The sequence below is a fragment of the Hyaena hyaena genome, unplaced genomic scaffold (assembly GCF_003009895.1).
Source record: "Hyaena hyaena isolate Hyena2069 unplaced genomic scaffold, ASM300989v1 scaffold_970, whole genome shotgun sequence".
Taxonomy (NCBI): Eukaryota; Metazoa; Chordata; class Mammalia; order Carnivora; family Hyaenidae; genus Hyaena; species Hyaena hyaena.
In genome coordinates this window covers 383,217-403,454 of record NW_024081595.1, presented here as the reverse complement: position 1 = coordinate 403,454, position 20,238 = coordinate 383,217, and the positions used below count along the sequence as shown (strand labels likewise).

The following is a 20,238-nucleotide window of genomic DNA, read 5'->3' as shown; positions in this document are numbered from 1 at the left end:
TGCATATATATATTTATATATTTATATATACATATATTTAATGAGGCATGGGCTTAGCAAATACCACATGGTATACTTTCTACAATGGAAAAATACCAATTTAAACATCCACAATTCATAACAAACTACTGGAGATCATTATTATAAGAAAAAACTAATTAATTAATAAAAATTGAGGGTAAAATCTCTACTATATAAGGAACACAATGATTTTATTTGAAATTTAATAATATGGATCCATGTTATTACTGAGTGGCTTGAAAATGTGCTTCTAATGGGTGATCATTGGAAGTTACCAAATTTTCTGTTAATCTATCTACCAACCAAAAGCTTTCCAATTATATACTAAATATGAATACATATATGTGCATATATATATATATTCTCATAAAATACACACTCTACACATATGTTTATTTGCTTATTGTATTTATTTGGTCATATATGTCCATGTAAAATTATCTATATATGGAATGTAAGAGTTATTGACTTCCTGAGAGATGTCTTCTATGTTGTCACATAGAGAAGAACTGATAATTGGGAGGACATATCTCAGTGACCTTAAGGCAATGAATAAAGTAGCAGGTGGAAGAATTTCCACAGTCTTATAGTAGTTCCCAAGAACTCTCTAAAGGCTTCACATATGGGGATTTGTGTAGCTTCCTTTTTCTAGGTTCACATAGTTTGTTACACAGAATATTAAGTATAAAGCCAATGCTGTATTCTAACAACCATAAATGCACAAGACTTCTTTATCTTCACCCCATGAGAAAAACTATTGTTTGATTTTTTAAAAATATAATTTCAAGCATATATTGCATCAGATTATAAACCTTATTTTTAAAAATGGAGAAAATTTTAAGAGTAGGGAATCTAAAACATCTAGAGTAATGCTTTAGTGACACAGTTATTAGGAGAGAAGTAATTGGCCTGTAGTAAGTTATATAGTTAATGTAGTCTCTAATGGTTATTTAAAAAAAAAAAAAGAATATTCATTTTCTCACAAACTTCTATGGAGGCTGAACTACTTAATACATAAATTTAAAAATAAGCAGATTTCTCTGCTTCATATATTGACTTGTTCTGTGTATACTTTTTAATTTTTGTACCATAAGCATGTATTAATTACCTTAAAAATCAATACATATTTTATATACTGATAAGTAAAACATATCCAAGAGTGGAAAGGGAATGATAATGGACATGATATCCTGAATATGCAGTGGCTATCAAAGAGAAATGCACTAAAGAAATATTTAAATAATCTAGGAAAATCTTGTGCTTCTCATATCAGAAATACTAGGTATCATGATCTCCAAGAAATCCTTCTACAACCTGAAAGAACTGCTTTTCAAAACTACCTACAAATACTACATAATACCAGAATTTTAAGTAGGAAATATTCACATCAGCCTTTCCCATATCTGAATTCTGAGAAAACCATCACTACCTAATTGAGAGCAGTATGGGCTGAAAGGAAATGGAACACCCTGCCCTTAGCCAGCACGGAGCCGAGATATGAGTAAAATGTAATATTAGCATGGGGCTATAAAAATCATCTTCAATTATGAGGGAAAAATAGTACTTTCTATATGGAGAAGAAATATGTTTAATTGCAAGAGCCTTCCTGAACAAAAGAGAAAATGTGTTAATAAACAACTGCTGTGTATTACAAAAGAAAAGAAACCATGGGCCCTTTCAAAACTGTATGGAATGGATACACATGGATTTGTCAGCAGCCAGGTGAGTAAACTGACCCCAGGGCAAACACCACCAAATGCTGGAAGTTAGTATTTCCCATCATTTTTGCCTTCTCCCTGCCAATAAACCAAAATGCAACTGGTTTATGTCTTCCACGTCTAACCACAGAGCTGGCAAAAGACACAAGCAAACAAACAAACCATAAAATGAAAGTATAATCTAAAAGCTAAAAAAAACAAAAGCAAAAACAAAAACACCAAAACAGACAAGGAAAAGATAATACCAAAATTTGAAATGCTATCTTTAAAATAAAATAAAATAGATATTTGATGAGAGCAAAATGCTATAATGTAGAATAATCAGAAGGTAGAAATCAACTTTTAGGATTACCTAAATAAAAATTCAGTGGGAGTATTGGAAGGTAAAGTCCAGGAATTATCTCAGAAATTAGAAGAAAAAGATGTAAATAAAAATATTTTAAAAAATTAATTCCTACTTTGAGTTTAAGAAGGTTCTGTCAGGATGGATGTATTTCCTTTTTATTAAGCTAATTTATTTTTGAGAGAGAAAGAGACTGAATGGGAGAAGGGGTGAGAAAGAGGGAGAGAGAGAGTCCTAAACAGGCTTCATGCTGTCAGCACAGAGCCAGACATGAGACTCGATCTCACAAACGATGAGATCATGACAGGAGCCAAAATCAAGAGCAGCTGCTCATCTGAGAAAATCTCATCAGGTTTCTCAGGTGTCCCAGGAATAATGTATTTCTGAACAATGTGCCTACAGGTGGAAACTGAAGCCATGTCATTTAAGATACTGACTTGAGAGAGAGAACAATGAGAAGAGATGAGGGCCCAAAACTAAGCCTTCTAGAACTCAAAAATTTAGTGGCCCAGAATAAAACAAACCTGCAAAGCAGACAGAAAAGGAGTAGCTAGAGAGGTCAGGGCAAAGGTAAGAGAGTCAGAAATGAACCACCCAACTCAGAAATAGAATGATCAACAGTAGAAAATGTTAACAAGAGTTCAAGTAAGAGAAGAACTGAACACCAATAATGAAATGTGCAGGTAACTGCTGAATTTAGGAATAGCTATTCTGAGAATGTATCAGATTAGAGGTTGGATTTTAAGATCAGGGAATGAGTAAACAGAAACAGCAAAATGAGGTAGCACCAGGAGGAAGAGAGAGGCAGGATACATCTTTAACACGGTAAGAAAATATCTGTCTTATTTTTCAAAACCACAGCCTAGGTTATTCTTAAAGTAAACACTTAAAAAAGTATGCTTGCTAAAATTAAGAACATATATAAATAATCGATTTAGTGGGGAATATAAGTTCCTTGTATATATAGACAAAACTATTTTCTCCATTCTAATAAATATTAAAAATTGTGCTTTCTCTTACTAAGTGCCTTCTTTGCAGTCAGATTTCATAATTATATGGGTGGTATGGGTTATTTTAGCCTCAGTCTTAGCCATTTTGAAATTGCAAACTCATGTAATTAAAAAATATTTCCTTTTCCCACTCACCAAAAATATGGAATGGGTATTTTGTTTTATATGTATGTGTTTGAGGGTCAAGGGTACCTTCTAGCACATATCACTCATTCCAGTTTTCAGATGGGGAAGAGGAACAAGGAGTAAGAATCAGTCTTTTGGGATTGCCATTGAGGAGAGTAAGTACTCTTTCTTGTGGTTGTCGTTTCTGTTTTACCAACATTGACCAGTTCTCTTTTCCCCATATTTGTTGATTATTTTAGAGAATGCTATGGGAATCTCACTCTTGATATGGTATATCTAGTCCAAGATTCAAGCCCCAACAGCCTTCTGTGGTTTCCAATGAATACACAGTGGGAAGCAGACTGCCTCACGAGCTAGTCTTCCCTCAGCTCTGCCATCCCGCTCTTCTTCTCTTTTCTCCACATTTGAGTAACACCATGCACTGAACCAATTTAATGGTAGAGAAATATCCAAATGAGAAATGATCACTGTCTTTCAGAGTAAACAGTTCACATACTCAAAATCTTGCAAATGGTTCTCTACCCCAATATAAGCTGTTAAGAGCAACAGTCTCTTCACGGTCACTACTTCTGTAAAACTTAAATGCTTCCTTAGACATAATTTTACTAACTAAGGAGTTAAGATTATATATGATGAGTAATTCTGGCTTTTCTAGCTGGCATTTCTCAACCAACTCTGAGAGGAGGAGATTGGCCTCAACAAATGTCAGCTTTCTGAATCGGGCATATATTCGGTTCCAAGCAATAGGCATTAAACGCCAGTGTTATTGAGTGGCATCAAAATCCATCCTGTCACACTTGTATTTGCCATAATCATTTAACATTGTTGCCTGGATTCTGTCTTACCAAAGAAGAGAAAAACAGAGACAATTAGCATGTGTGTATTTAAAGAAAAAAAAGATGATTATCTTGCAGATGACACTCTGGTTTAGAATATATACACAACAAATAAAAATTTGAAAGTACCAAAATTGATAATAGAGTTTAGGAAATGGTTATTAAATACACATAGAGAAATAACATCTACTACTTGTTAGGGTATCGGGAATAGAGTATCAACAAGTTTAGCTGATAATGATGTAAATTAATTTTTTTAATTTTAAAAAAATTTAGGTATATCAAGACTGAAAATGTTCATACCCCTTGATCCAGTGATGCTTTTTCAAAGAATTCATCTTTTTTTTAATTGGTCAGAATTTATATTCTCAAATTATTATAAAGCGGTATTGAAGTTAATAAAACATAAAAATAACATGAGACGAGTTTTGAAATGTGGCATTTTCTTACAATGTATTTTTATATGATCATAAGATATTATGTTTATACTTTTCTCTTACAATGTAAAAAAAAAAGTCATGATTCAATGTTAAATGAAAAAACCAGGCACTTATTTGCATGTAAGGCAGGCCACATACAAATGCCAGATTTATTTTTTTTCCTCCATGCAAGATTTAAAATAAAGTCCTGTGTGTCTCCAACATCAGCTGAGGCCAAGGTAAATACATGTCAAATACCCAGCTCCTCCTAAATTTCTACTTCTGTATTACACAGAGCATGCCTACAGATCATATAACTAGTTTGTTCTACATTAGTTGAGTATCTACCTTGAGGGTAAAAAAGCTATATAATATGTTTGGTAGGAATCATCAGTGTTATAAGCACCCCAGTCTCTGAGGGTACAGTGGGTCTCTCCCTTACTCAAGCCAAATGAAAAGGACTTTAATAAAATCCCTCATATTGGCAGAGGTTCCACAATATTTTGGCTTAGTTAACAAAGAAGCAAACAGCTGCACAGGGATGGAGCTGTGCTGGCCAGTGGTGGTAAAGGGGTCCTGCCCAAAGGGGCCATGAAGAAGGGAAAGGAGATCTTAGTAGACAGGAAGGACGCTGAACGCCTAAGGGTATGACAGGGTGGTGGGTAAGCCATCTGCTACAGGCAAGATGTTGCCAATGTCAAAGATAATGCAGCCAGAGGTCTAAGGGGTTCCCCTGGGAAACTATATCTGAAGAGAAAGAACTAACAACCATACATGTCACCCCCATATAATGTCACATCACACAGGTTTCAGACAGATTACTACTGCTCTACCATCCTGTGCCAGCCACCCATGATCCCTTCAAACAGAGACACAATCTGAAAGTGACAGAAACCCTCAGGTTTGGAGTTAATGTTATTATATTAGACTTCTATTTATTTTGGAGTTCACAGAAAGAACAGAACTGCCTGGGATTTTACCTGGGTGTGGAGAAATGAGCAAAAGAACAAATTTAATAGAAAATGTTGAATTTAATATTCAACTAATATTCAGTTATTTTATAATTGGACCGTATCAAGTTTTACTTGCTTAATCTACCATTTAAATGTATATAACATTTTAAAAATATGTAATATAATATAGAATAATATTTATAAAGGTTGTTAGGTAATATACTTTAGGTAATTTCTAACTACTTTATATACTCTGTTTTTATACAAAACAATATTAATTCTAAAATCATAAAAAGTTACTGAAAAAGAAACAAAGCCACAGAGATAAACAAGTCATTCCAAATCCAAACTTCCCAAGTCATCTTCTACCATGTTGACACTAAGGTCATTGAATCATATGCTAATCTTGGAATCTGCTCATGTGAATTTTGTTTTGCTTCTGAATCTTACAACAGTCCAATTCTCTCATGCGCAGTGTGACCATTTTATCACTTCCCTTAGCTAAGGGAATATTGTCAGATATATTTTTTTCAAATTACTGTGATAAATTATACAGACATGAAGTCCAAAGATAATATGGTGCATACACTAGGTATTAAATAAATGCTGTCTGAAACCAGAGACAAACTCATTATGTTTTGAGGACTCTTGCTTGTCTGTAGAATAAGTTGAAGTACTGATTCCAAAATAAATAAAGTATACTAAATAACTAACTACCCGTTGCCTCACTAATTAGGGCTGGATGAACAATATATGCTGAATCTTCATTCCACAAACGTAGAAATCTCTGACAGCCCCACAATTCTTCAGAATGACCCATTAGAAAAAGGTCCACTTAATTGAAACTCTTAATTGCAAGAGGGGAAGGGCCTGGTTTATTGTTTACTCTTGTCTATACTTATCCCTGCTTCAAACAGAATATGTCAACTCTATTCTCCTGTTATTCACTATATTTAAAGCAGGTGCCCTCAATTGCTGTAAACACTGGCCTTCAGGTTCCTTATTGCGCTATAAGATTGGCAGGATATCTAATGGGAAAGGTGCAATCATTTGCCATCTTGACTCAGTTTTCATGGACCAGTCTCTTTTCCCCAACTGTGAATGTGCTCTGCTTGTCAGCAGAGTAATTAAAAGGTTCAGTGGGTAAATATTGCTATAAGTAGTTCAAAAATAAATTGTCATTTTAAAAGACAGACGGAGAGACAAACACAGATGGATAATAAATGCATGATACATGGACTGATGTGGAACTAGAAAAAAGAAACGCTGGCACCATTCTTCACTAAAAGAAGACAGGCAGCTAAATTTAAGGGTGGTGGAAGCCCATAAAGGAATAAGTTGTAATCGTGAGGCACATTATGGTATTCAATGGCAGGCACTTTACGAGAGAAAAAAATCAATATAACCATTACAGTTGTAAACTAAAGTCGGGGTTATTGTTTCATTTGTCAAGGTTTTAGACCACAGAGTAGGAACATTTAAATGAATGATTTAAATCAAGCTAATCCTTTTGAGATTGTCCATTTATCCAAAACATTAAACTTAATTGGCGCTTCAAGACAGATTACTTTTTCCTTTCCATCCTGGTTGTCTTAACTCTCACCACTGGCTTTAGCTTTTTTTTTTTTTTTTTAAATTTTAACTGGCTCCTTAAGTCCCATAATTGCAGTTAATATATATATCCACTATCACTGCTAGGCTCACTAATTTCTGACAGCTCCTAACATCTCCAAAATTCCAAAAGGGGGAAAGGAACATTTATGACAAAATATGCTTATATTTTATCCATTTGAAGACAAATTCATACCATAATATCCATTTTCTCTTAAGAAAAATAATCACAGGCATTTGCTATAATCTGGTTCCAAATATCATTGTACTGTTGTACTGTTTGGGGATTTTTTTGTTTTTGTTTTTTAATTACTATCATTAAGAAAGCAAGCCAAGAGAAAGCAGTCACTTGCAGCCATAACTTGTCCGACATCTGCTATTCTTGGTTTTCCATGAGTAATGTACAGAATAGAGGGAAAGGATGAGGAACTTCATACAGCAGAAGGAAAAGTAAGTGTACTATAGCTTGCCATGACTATTTGTGGTATTTGAAGTTCCTTGGAGAAATTTGTGTTTGTTTGTTGTTTATTTCAAGCTATCCTTCCTGTGTGGCACTCAAATCTGCTCCATATGCTTTTTATTAATCCTCTCAATGGTTCTGCGATGCCCTTATTTTTCAGATGAGAACAGTAATTTAGGGAGCCTGGAATGATTTTTTTTCCCTTAAAGACTCACAGCTAGTATGTGACAGAATTGGAGTTTGTATCAGTACCCCATAGGTAAGCTGATAACACAGTCCGCACTCAGGCAGTGAGGGTCAAAGGAATTAATACATGCAGAGCACTTAGAGAGATGCCTGGCACAGATCCAGCCCTTGATAAGTGATTACTGTATCTTTGGGCTTATTCTGCTAAGTTCTATGAAGGAGAAATGAACAGTACTTTGGAATGTCCTAAAGCAATAATTCTCAGCATTGATAATGGACCACCCACATTAAAAATAATCTGTTTATTAAAAAGGAAAATTCTGGACGCTGTCCTAGATCTCCCAATGAGAAACTAGAAGTGGAGCTAGGAAATCTCAATCTTCAATAAACATCTCTTCAGAAATTTTGAGCACATTAAAGTTTGAGAAGTGTACTATAACTTGGTCAGGTTTATTTGTATAATTCATAATGTGATTTTTCCAAGGCGATGTATAAATAATTTAAGATAGTAATGATAATAGGAATGACAGATTAAAGTTTACACTTGTTTGGTGCTACATTACTTGTATATTTTATAATACTGTAAGTTAAATATCTAGTGAATTAGAAATTTGACCAAAGTTCCTACTCATTTTCCTTATCACTTCCATATTCAAATATCTGTTATAAGAGATGAGCTTAGTCGAATCCATTCCTGTAGTCTCAGCTTTCTTACATTCACAGGTCAACAAGAATTTTCAGTTTTCTGATAATTAGTTCTCCTAACCTATTATTGAGGAAGCCACAGGGGTGAGTCAGGAACTGCTGCCTATATTGTTCTTATATCCACTTAAGTCCAAACACAATGCAGTGTTTTCAATTATCCAAGGTCACAGAGACCCAGAGAAGCCTGATAATTGAAAACTTGGTTAATAGGAAATGACCAGAGTGGAGTGAAGCAAAAGCTCGTTAGAAGCAATAAGGATGCAAGCAGTGAGCTAGAATTAAGGGGACCCTTCACATGTCTAATCAAGTATACCTTCTAGCAGCATCAACGTCTTAGCAAATGTTAGGTGCAAAGGTGGACATGTAATATGTCACCCATCTCCTCTGTTCCTTCAACCACCGTTCTGTCTTCCTTCTCTCATTGTTTCATCTGTTTTTCTACCTCATATGCATTATAACTCATTTAAAACATTATTTAAGCTAAAATGCTTAATTGCTTTATTTAAATTTTTAAAATCTGCAATTAGTAAATCCATTAGAGAATTCTGTACCTGTTATACATACCTACAACTCCATCACTTTTCAGTTAAAATAGTCTCCTCTATCCAAGTTTAAATATCTCAAATACATAGGTTGCTCTTCAGAAATAATACAAGGCACATTATTCACTCTGGGTTCAGAGTGCTAGATTATCACATAATTAGATCCTATGAAATCTTTTAAAGATAGTCAAAATGAAGCCGGGTTTCTGGTATAAATGCAAAATGTCAAAGATACAGCCAATGAAAACACTGATTTTCAATGTAGTCCTGTGCTCCAGACAATAACATTTCTTTTTGAAATAATGGCTTCTGCTTCATGTCCATAAAGCATATGAAAGAAAAATATGATGTAATACTCATATTCAATCATATCAATGTCAAAAAGCCATTGTTTTGTGAAAGCGTGTTTTAGATGTTTGAAAAGTACTATGTCAGAGGACTCAATGGTTTGCCTCAAAGATATTCCTGGCATGTTTCACATCACACTGTATTCATTATTGCCATCAACCAGAGCTGTCTCTACACACAGACTTGGGAGTCTGCAAACATGACAAATGCCAACTGACTTTCCTCTATTGGACAAAACCCAGAAACTTAGGTAGAACCACTTAATTTAGCGCCCCAACTTCAAGGAAGTTCCACAGATTGTTGAAAACACAAATCTAAGTATTTAGATGTCCTAAAATGCAAAAGGAAAATGCAATTGTTGCTATTTTGCATGTGAGAAAACTATGTCCCCAAATACCTGATGCTTTCTTGAGGAAGGAAGGGAAACATATCCTAGATCTTAGATCTGTCAATAAAATACTCATTTCTTTGATAGAATGAAAACAATAAAAACTAAACACACAGAACTTCTTTCCTTGGTTGGGAGGGGAACTAAAAACATCATGAGCTATTATTAGAACACAATAGTGATTAGTAATTGCAAAAGGGATCCAGTGGCATTTTTCATTCTGAATGTGGTCTGGTGCTATTATTAACTGGATTCTTCTAAACTGGGGAGGCTGCTCTTGATCTCAATCACAGCCCCTACAGTGGCGTGAGTAGAGGTAGCATATGCTGGAGTGATGGTGTCCTCTGAGACAGTTGTCCCTTGTCTCTCTGTCTTCCAATATATCACATATCAGTAGAGGCAGATATTAGCAAGCAATATGATAACTGAAATTTGATGATGCTTAGAGAAAACTCGATTTACGAAAGGAATTATTTTGATTAATAATAGAGTTTTTATGTTTTGGAAATGAACGCGAAAGTTGTTACCAAAGTCAAAGCTCTCAACATCAAGACTAATGTAAGGGTGAGTCATTCCTATATTTATACTTACCTTGATATATAATGTTTAAGATGCATAAGCTCCAAAATGGAAATAAGATGTATAATAACAATGGCAATAATAATAACACGAGCTAACATTGCGAGTACTATGTTCTAAACATTTTGTGTATAATTTGTAAACTACATTTATAAATTAATCCTACCAACAGTCTGATAAGAGAGTTGCCGTATTATTTCTATTTTACACATGAGGAAGTGGGTATAGAAAGATTAAATAACAGGAAATTATCTCTTTATTTCCCACAATTTCCTCATTTAAATTTGTTTTCTTCTGTACCCATGTAGAGCATCTCACCTCACTGATTTGCAGAGCTGATATTCAGGGACTCAGAACATGGTCACATCTTCATGTATGCATGTTGTTAAATACATTTAATATCACCCAAACCATATGCATGTGTATACCATAGTTTCTTCCCCTATATTTCTAAGATGGTTGGAAGTTAAGTCTATTACTGCAGAAATTACTATCCAATGCATAAATTTCCTATCTCCTTCCTTACTATAGCCTGAATGTATGTGTTCCCTCAAAATGTATATTTTGCAACCTAATCCTCAATGTGAGGGTATTTGGAGATAGGACCTTTGGGAGCTTATTAGACCATGAGGGTGGAGCCCACATGAATGAGATTAGTGACTTTTAAAGAGACCCCAGAAAGATCCCTCACCTTTTCCACCATGTGAGAATACAGCCAGAGGATGGCCATCCATGAACCAGAAAGCATGCCTTTATCAGAAAACAAATCTACCAACACCATGATCTTGAACTTCCCAGCCTGCAGACCTGTGAAAAACAAATGTTTATTGTAAGCTATTTCGTCTATGGCATTTTTGTTACAGCAACTCAAAGATAGTAAGCCATTCTCTGCCTAGATTCTGACTTTCCAAAGGCAAGAATTAATTTGTGCATTATTTCCATTATACGGCAAAGTACTTTACATGTAGTGGTGCTTAATAAGTATAATTGAGTAAATGGAAGAAATTGGTGGCACTGACATTATTTTCTCATTTAGAAACAAGGGAAAATAATCTGACATCAAAAAATAGGTATGAACATAGATTAAAAATATAAAATATGTATACTTACCTGGAAGGGGAGATGCCATGATCACACAGGTGGTCTTTCCAGGGTCAGGCTTATCCATTACATTCCTGATCCCTGTGAGATCCCCAAATGTAGGAAACCTGAGTGTATAATTTGTTATAGTGGGGGACTGTGTTCATACTTTCCCCTGAAAAAAAGTATAAAACATGTTTAGGAAACTATAAAGTGCCTTCTATTTAAGAATCCATTTGCCACACACACTGGACTTACAGCAGCAACAGTTTAAGGATTGCTCTTACCTAAAAACAGAACAAGATCACAACTTTTGGCTGTTCCAAAGGTCAGATTCACTTACTGAAAGCTTATGCCACAACTACTCCACTATAGTTATTTTAACAACTGTACAGAATCTATATATGCTTCTTAATTTAAGAATATAGTTCCTAAAATAGCAACAAAAAAAGAAAAAAATTCCAACCTAAGAAGATTAAGTATATTCCAAATAGATACAATTGAAGTCTGGCCAAACCATTTATGAGTCAATGTTCTGCTTCTCATATGTTCTACTCACTTTAAATGATCACAAGAGATTTTTTTTTTCTCCTGCAGCTTCTGTGTTTCCCAAAGATAAGTAATGATATGCCTCTTCCTCATTATAAATAAGCCTCAGTAATCCATTTTTACATTAATGGACTATTTGGCTCTGAACTTTTAAATCACCTGTAGTGTCTGCACCACTCCAAACTGTGAGACAAACTTTGCCTAGATTAAAACTTCCACCAAAATGATCAATTCCATTTTATACCTGTACACATTCTTCTCCGCATTTGGTACTTCAGTTTCTACTAACAAGAATCCACAAAACTTATTTCTGATCCCATATTTTCTATCGATAGTACCAGTTTCTTTAAAGCAAATGTCCTAATGTCTAGATGCCTAAACAAGTCTTCTGAACCTCTTCAAAGTCTAGTCTGTCCATCTATCCACTGATTTCTTGCGTTGGAATCTTGTTGATCATTTTATCCAGCTGCTTCTGATTGACATTCTGAAAATGCATCTCAATTTAAACACTAAAAATCTCCCAATTTGGGGTGCCTGGGTGGCGACCGACAGCTTCCCCTTTGTTCTTAGTGTTTCTGCTTGAGCATCATACCCTGGAGTGCTTTTTTTATTGAGATCAGGAATGACTTGTCCCCTCATTCTGGACCTGGTATGATGATTGCACCTGGTCAGGGACTTGTGATATGGAGCGACAGTGATGGTCAGTGGCCTGGCAATTAACACTAGAGCTGAGCAACTGATTATTCTAAAAGGTCAGATCCCACCCTTTAACAGTTAATAAAACAATATTCTCAAATAAAGTAGCACACTATTCCTGGGCATGGATGACGTTGTGAGAACGATAGGCCCTGTGGCTAATGTTAAAGGTATCTTCTTCCTTTGAGGTTGTGAAAGTAGACACTGTGTCTGCTGGGAGATCCTGTTTTCCTGGATACTTCCCTTGAGCTATCAACAGGCTAATGACCCTTACTCATAAAAGACTGACCTTTACACATACAATTCTGTTTGTTTCTTGGTAAAAGGTTTTTCTCAAGGCTATGCTGGAAACACTGTATATCTTACTTTTGCTTAAACGTTGGAGAATATGTACTCACAAAAGAAAATACCTTCCATCCCCATATGATAAGCCTGAGTGCTTATAGCTAAGTTGTTTCACTAATGCTAAGATTATACATGAGACTTCTGCAAAATCTATGTAATTCATCTACTAAGGCAAGCCACTTTTCTTGTTCCCTGTACCTTCACATATAAATAGAGTTGAGAACCCAGACTGAGCAGAGGCCTGCCTGGTGATCAGAAAGAATCTCAGGGCCCTCTCATCACTCTCTTGCTGACACCATCCATCCTTCAGGGACCCCTGGACTGGCTGGAGTAGGACTCTGGCATAAAAGTAGGGTCACTGAATAATTTGAGTTCAGGTAGAGGTCCCATGATGGTTGTGAATAAAGAATGATAAAAAGTAGAATAAAAAAGTAACATTCTTTTTTTTTTTTTTTGGTTTGCTTTTTTAAGTTTTAATTTTAATCCAGTTAGTTAAAATACAGTATAATATTAGTCTTAGGTGTATGTTTATTACCTGTTTTCAATATATGGTTACCAGTAGGATACCACTAGGTTTGTATACAACCTCTTCTGCGTACAGCAGTCTAGCTTAAGTTGATGGCTATTTAAGGCTCAATGCAGTCTTTTCTCCTTTCCTCCCAATGATTTATATATATAATATATATATATAATATAATATATATATAATATATAAAATCCCTTTTATTGTGAGTTCATTGACTGAGTTTTTACAAAAATGTTTTACAAAAATAATTTGTACTGATTTTGTGTTTCCTACCTTCATACTGTCCACTTTTGTTCCTCCTTTCCACTCCAAGAGTTCTTTCCAATATTTCTTACATGGCTGGTTTAGTGGTCATGAACTCTTAGTTTTTGTTTGTCTGGGAATTCTTCATCTCTCTTTTTATTCTGAATGATAATCTTGCTGGATAGAGTTTTCTTGGCTGAGATTTTTCCATTCAGCATTTTGAATATATCATGCCACTCTCTTCTTTTTTGCAAACTTTCTGTTGAAAACTGTCCCACTACCCTTATGGATTTCCTTTGTAAGTTATGGACTTTTTTTTTTTTTTTTTTGCTGGTTTTAGATTTTTTTGTCACTGTAGTTTGTAAATTTAACTACAATGTCTTGTTATTGACCTCCTTTTGTTGATTCTGATGAGAGTTCTCTGTGTCTCCTGAACCTAGATATCTTTTCCCTTCCCTGGAAAGAACAGTCTTTAGCTATTATTTCTTGAAATAAATTTTCTACCCCTTTTCTCTTTCTTATTCTGAGACTCCTATAATACAAATGGCATTATGTTTAATGGAGTTACTGTTCCCTAAATCTATTTTCATTTTGCATAACTCTTTTCTCTTTTGTTCAACTTGATTACTTTCCATTACTCTGTTTTCTAGGTCACTAATTCATTCCTCTGCTTCTTCAATCCTGCTATTCATTCCATCAAGTGTGTTTCTAATTTTAGTTACTGAGCCCTTTATCTCCACTGTATTATTCTTTCCTTATCTCCATGTTAAGGGTTTCACTCTTTGCTTAGGTCCAGAGAGTATCTTTATGATTATTGATTTAAGTTCTCTATCAGGAATGTTACATATATCTATTTTGCTTAGATCAATGGCTATGGCCCTGTTCTATTCTTTCATCTGGGATAAATTTATCTTTCTCCTCATTTTTTATGCCTCTCTGTGATATGTTAAGAGAGTCAGCTGTGTCTTCTGTTCTTTAAAGTAGTGACTATATGAAGAAGAGTTCCTGGAATGCACTGCAGTTCTATGTTTCCTGTTCACCAGAACCTTTTCCTTCAGGAGAGTATCCCATGTGTGTCGTTTACACCCTGCTGTTGTCTGAGTTACTTTTCCTTTCAGGGCAGTCATGTGCACTGACTCTGCCTATTCTGTACTGTGCTTACTCTCTATGATGTTAGTGGGACCCAGTCAGGCCAAATGTGAGGGAGTGTCCCTGCTGCGGCACTTGGGAGTGGAGTTTGGGGTGCAAACAAAATATGCATTGGTCCACTAATTATGTGCCAGATCTCCTAAAGTGTTCCAGTGGTTAGGGGTTGCTCACTGGTTGGCTGGGGTTGCAAAGCTGTCCAAGGCATGATATCCCTGTACTGTGCATGGTGGCAGCTGTGCATCTGGTGATTGAGTGTGGCATGTGTGTACCTTTAACAAAATTTGCCATAAGCCCTGGGCTTAAGGTACAAGTATCTATGTAGGCCCACCCTCCATAAGTGGGTCTGTTTTGATGCTGGGAGTGGGGGAGGAAAATGGTACCTGCAGCTTCCTCTTTTTTCAGAGAAGTTCTCCCTCTGAAATCAGAATGAACAGATCTGTCTCCCATTTTCCCCAGGGCTGTATAAATTGTTGTTTTTATGCTACCTGTTGGCACAGGCTGTTGTCTCTTTAAGGGCAGAGACTCAACTATCACTTGCCCACCTGTCTGGCCCAGTCCTGAGTCAGTTGACTTCTAAAGCTCGAGATTCCCAGTCCCACATGTTTACAAACTCATGGAATTCAGCCTCTCTGGTTTTTAAAGCCAAATAGTAAGGGTAATAGTGTTCGCTGTATGAGCTCCCTGTTGCAAAGGAACATTTCTCTGCCCTCTCTGCAGGTGCTGCTTCCTCTGTTCTGTGGGCAGCCTCCCTCTCTCTGCCTTTGTGACCTTCCTAAACTTTCAGATGTGGAATCTTCCCTATATTTAGTTGTGGAGTTTGTTCTGCCAGTCTCCAGGTTGCTCCCTGGGTTCCTGACTTGGATGTGGATGAGGACTAGTTGTGAACATGGAACAGGGTCTTCCTACTCTGTCTTCTTCCCAAGCTCCCCTCAGAAATAGCATTCTTAAGGCAAGAAAAATAACCTCACTGCCTATAAAACTTAGACCTTTTATAGTCAAATCTGATATATCAGTATATATGTACTGATTGTTCTTTTTCTTCTGCCTTGCACAGTAGAATTTTCCTCAGAAATAGTTTCAAATATAGACTGGTGCAATCATTTTCCTCAAAGTACTTCTTCATGCACAAATGTAAAATCATGTTCAAAATTTTGCTTCTAAGCCATGACAAGTATTGATGCTGCTTTTATTCCAACTATTTTTCCTATTAGTAGTGGAGGGAAAAACATACCAACTATATATTATGACAATTCATAGCACATTTTCAGAAGAAATCAATATATTTCAGTTCTAATGAAAAGTATATCTATGTATATTCAATGGTAAGGAAATAACATCTAAGAAATAAAAAATGGGGTCTGTGGTAAAGAAGAGGACCTCAGTAAGGATCAAAAGTATATGAGTTATTCTTACCAATAATTAAACAGGTCAAGTCTGGTCAAATAGTCTATTGATAGGCAAATTGCAATTGTTTCTAGAATCCTAAGGGAAAAGTTTAATTTTTTATTGCTTTGATGAAAGTCTCTACACAATGCTTCACATAACCCATATATTAGGCTCTTCTCTAGGAGAAAACCTTTGTTTTAGAATACCTAATGGATTTTCAAGGACACATTTTATATTATGTGGCTGAGTTTCTGAGAACGCATGAATTCTTCTCAGTGAAAAGACCTATCACTTCATCAGAGCATAAAGTGTAGTCTATTTTGAATTTAGCTTTTAAGGATCGGAGAAACAAATTCTGTTACTGATGACAAATATACACTGAACTTCTTTGCAAAAATTGTATAAAATGTAGTTTTGGGAAAGTCCACTATAAGCCTCTTGGAAAAAATATTATAATAATAAAACAAATGGGAAGGGAAAACGTAATCATGCCAAAGCCAAAGAAAATGCCGGATCCAAGATCTTTCTGAAACAATTCTGTTGACTTTGTGCAATTATTCTCACAGGGGCCGATTCTGAATAGAATGACAATTAAAGACACTTAATGTGAAAGAAGGGCTATGTGAGAAAATACAAACTGACCTCAGCACCATCTGATTTTACACTCCCCAAGAATGCATCAATAATAACAATAAGCGTGAGCCAAAATACATGATGCCTGTTATCGGCAAATAATAGAGGAGAGTTAGAAATTGAGACATAAAATATGACTTACGCAAATCAAACCTCTGTAGTTTATCTGCCATAAAACATGTACAAATAAGCCTTGATTTTAACATCTAAGACTAACAAATTATAAAATATTCAAAATAGCATTAGAACTGTTGACAGAAGCATTTGGTTCATGTTTACTTGAATCCTAGATACTTTCAAACTGAGTATTAGAGTGACTGGCTAATGTGATTTTTAATGCAATGCATCTCTTGCTCAGAACACACTTACCTAAGATAAGCTGCCCAGGATGGAACTCCTTCAATCTTCTAGAAAGATTGATAGGTAATAGGAGTTAATGTATGGTATCATGAAAGTGTTGATTATCAATATTCCTATATGTACTTTTCGTTCAGTAGGATCTATTCAGATCTTCAGGTATTTCCAGAAGGACAATACAAAGTACCAAATAATAATGAGGGAGAAAACTCCAGCCCTTTGGCCACTAGATAATTAATGCTCATTTTTTTTCTTATTACAAAATAACACCATACCCACACATCCTCCCCATAATTTAGTAAAAATGCAAATTCTTCATCCAACTTGCACGTACATCTCTAGAAAGATAATGGAACCATTTCCAGCAGTGTAGACATGTCAACCTATTAAATTCAGATTGAAATGTATTAAAGAGGAGGGATAAGATCAAGAGAGCAAAGATACTGAAAATCACAAAAAAATGTTACTGTGCTGAAATTCAGGGAGATATTTAAAGTTCCCTCAGACTAGCAGAAATCAAACGTGCAATCTAGTAAATACAAGCCAGATATCTGAAAAGCACTTGATCAATGTACAACACCCATCTCAAATTAAAAAGTCACAAGGCTGCAGAGCACCTGAGTGGCTCAGTTGGTTGAAGAGCCTTCTTTGCCTTAGGTCATGATCTCACGGTTGGTGAGTTCTTGCCACGCATGGAGCTCACTGCTGTCAGCTCAAGGTCCACTTCAAATCCTCTTCTGCCCCTCCCTTTCTCAAAAATAAATTAAAAAAATTTTTTAAAAAGTCACAAGGCTGCAATATAAATGTGTGATTTTAAAAGGCTAATCTTCCGAGAGGAGGGGGCAAGACGGCGGAGAAGTAAGGAGCTCCGTACTTGCACTCGCGCCCATACATCACACTGAAAAGATCTGAAGCCATTGGAAACCTTACAAAACCTGAGAGATTGGGAGAAAAAGGACGCAGAATCCACTGAGAGAGCCTTCTAACGTGAGTGCGAACTGGGGAAGATAAAATCGGGCTGGGATCGGAGACTCCAGGGTCGGAGGCGATCCCCCTCTACCCTCTACGGGGAGTGAGAGGGGAAAAGGAGAGAGTCCGAAACAGAAAAACCTCCGCTCGGGGGAAAAAACTCCGCTCGGGGCATAGAAAGACCGTACTTGCCAAATACCTGCACGCCAGGTCCCCTCGCGCCAACTGGTCCCGGGAGGGCTGAGCCCTCAGACTGCTGCTTTGTGCTGGGTGCTGGCGGCTGGACTTCACAGCAGCGGCGCGCCTGCCGCCATTGTAGATCCTGGGCGGCTGGGGCCCCTGCAAGAGCTGTGCACGGACACCGGGCGTCCGCGCTCCTGGCTGGCTGGGGCTCTGGAGGGAAGGCAAGGAGCTAAAACCTGGGACATCTGCCTGTGAGTTCGTGTTCCCGGTGACGAGCCATAGAGGGACCCGGTTTTCCTCACTCCAGCGGGCTCGGGCTCAGAGCACCCGGCAGGCAAGCCCCCGCGCATGCGCGCCAGCCCGACCCAGAGAAGGAAGCAGCGATTCTGACTCCGCCCCCAGAGCCGAGCGGAAGGCCTGGAATTGCCCCAAGGGGGTTGCCTGGGAAGCTGTGTCTAAGGCAATTTCAGCGGGGCGCGCGGACTGGGATTTGGAGGCTGGGACTGGCCTGGGTTGAAGAGCGCAACCAACTTCGGCTGCGCCCCCGGTACGGGGAGTTTACACGCCCAAAAAAGCGAGGTGCAGCGCTTGGTTCAAGAAGGGACTGGAGCTCCGTCACTCTCCTCCCCACAACCGCCAAGGCAGAGCTCCCGCCTGAGGCACTGGGTCACGCCACGCCCATCCCTGCCTGAGAGCTGCCCTCCTCTCTTTTTTTTCCTTTTTTTCTTCTTTCTCTTTTCTCTCTTTTTTCCCCAGAACACTGACCTGATTAACTCTGGTCTCCAGCTTGCTTAAACAATCACAACGAGTCCATTCTGTAGATGTAAATTCTGCAACAACTGACATTTTCATCTCTTTCTCTCAGGAGTAATTAGACTATATCGTTTCTCTGGATAATTCCAGCATCCTTCCCTCACCTATCCAACCATATTCTACCCTTTACCTCTTTTATAAAAGCTTCTTATCCCTTCTGCCTGTTCATTCTATTTCCAATTTTGCCCCATCCCCGCGCTGTCATCTCTCTCTTTCTCTATGCTCTTCAACCATCACTGCATACACATGGCTATTTAACTGTAGCTGGGAAATCCAGGTATATGCGTTAAACCGTTCTTTGTACATCAGTTTTCTTCTTTATTCCTTTTCTTTTCGCCTTTTTGGCCCTTTTAGGTATTTTATGCTCCCTATTATTCGCCCTCCCTCCTCTATCTTTTCTCTTAACTTTCTCGTTTTCCCTCTCGCTTTGCATGTTAGTTGAATTAGCCTGTGCGTTTGTGTGCTCCTGCTCCCTATGTGTTTGTCTGTCTGTTTTCTTTTCCAGGGCTACCTCAAGAAACAAGCCAGAGAACACAAGGTGGAGAGTCCCAAATATTATTACGAATAGGAAAATAAAATAACCAAGGTCCCAACAAGAGAGACCAAGAGATACCATTCAAAAAACACACTCTGAAAGGATAGGCCCTTGAAAGTCAAAGAGTCTTCTTGGATATAGCAGCGCTCATAGATACAGAGAGCATAATAGGTCTTTAAAACCAACAAGAGCCGGAAAGCTAACTAAAATGATGAAACAAAATAGCTCTCCTCCAAAGAAACTCCAAGAAGAAATGACAGCAGATGACCTGCTCAAAACAGATATCAGCAGCATAACAGAACAAGATTTTAGAATAATAATGGTAAAATTAATAGCTGACTTGAAAAGAACATAGGGGACATCAAAGAAACTATGGCTACAGACAGAATGGAAAATAAAAATAGGCATGAAGAATTTAAAAATGAGATAAATGAGATACATAATAAATTAGAGGCCTCCAATGCACGGACTGAAGAGGCAGAAAGGAGAATAAGTGATTTAGAAGACACCATTATAGAAAAACAAGAAG

General features: G+C 37.0%; 1 long non-coding RNA gene and 1 other non-coding gene across 2 annotated transcripts in view; one reads left to right on the top strand and one right to left on the bottom strand.

Moving 5' to 3' along the window:
* LOC120223167 overlaps positions 1-20,238 on the bottom strand; it is a 127,343-nt gene that overhangs the window by 96,070 nt on the left and 11,035 nt on the right. The window contains exons 3-4 of the long non-coding RNA XR_005526215.1: positions 11,356-11,500; positions 10,937-11,052 (exon numbers count right to left, since the gene is read on the bottom strand). This is a non-coding gene — a long non-coding RNA (uncharacterized LOC120223167). The remainder of the gene's footprint in view (positions 1-10,936; positions 11,053-11,355; positions 11,501-20,238) is intronic.
* Positions 11,348-11,503, top strand: LOC120223173. Its single transcript, XR_005526217.1, has one exon. It is a non-coding gene; the product is annotated as a U1 spliceosomal RNA (small nuclear RNA).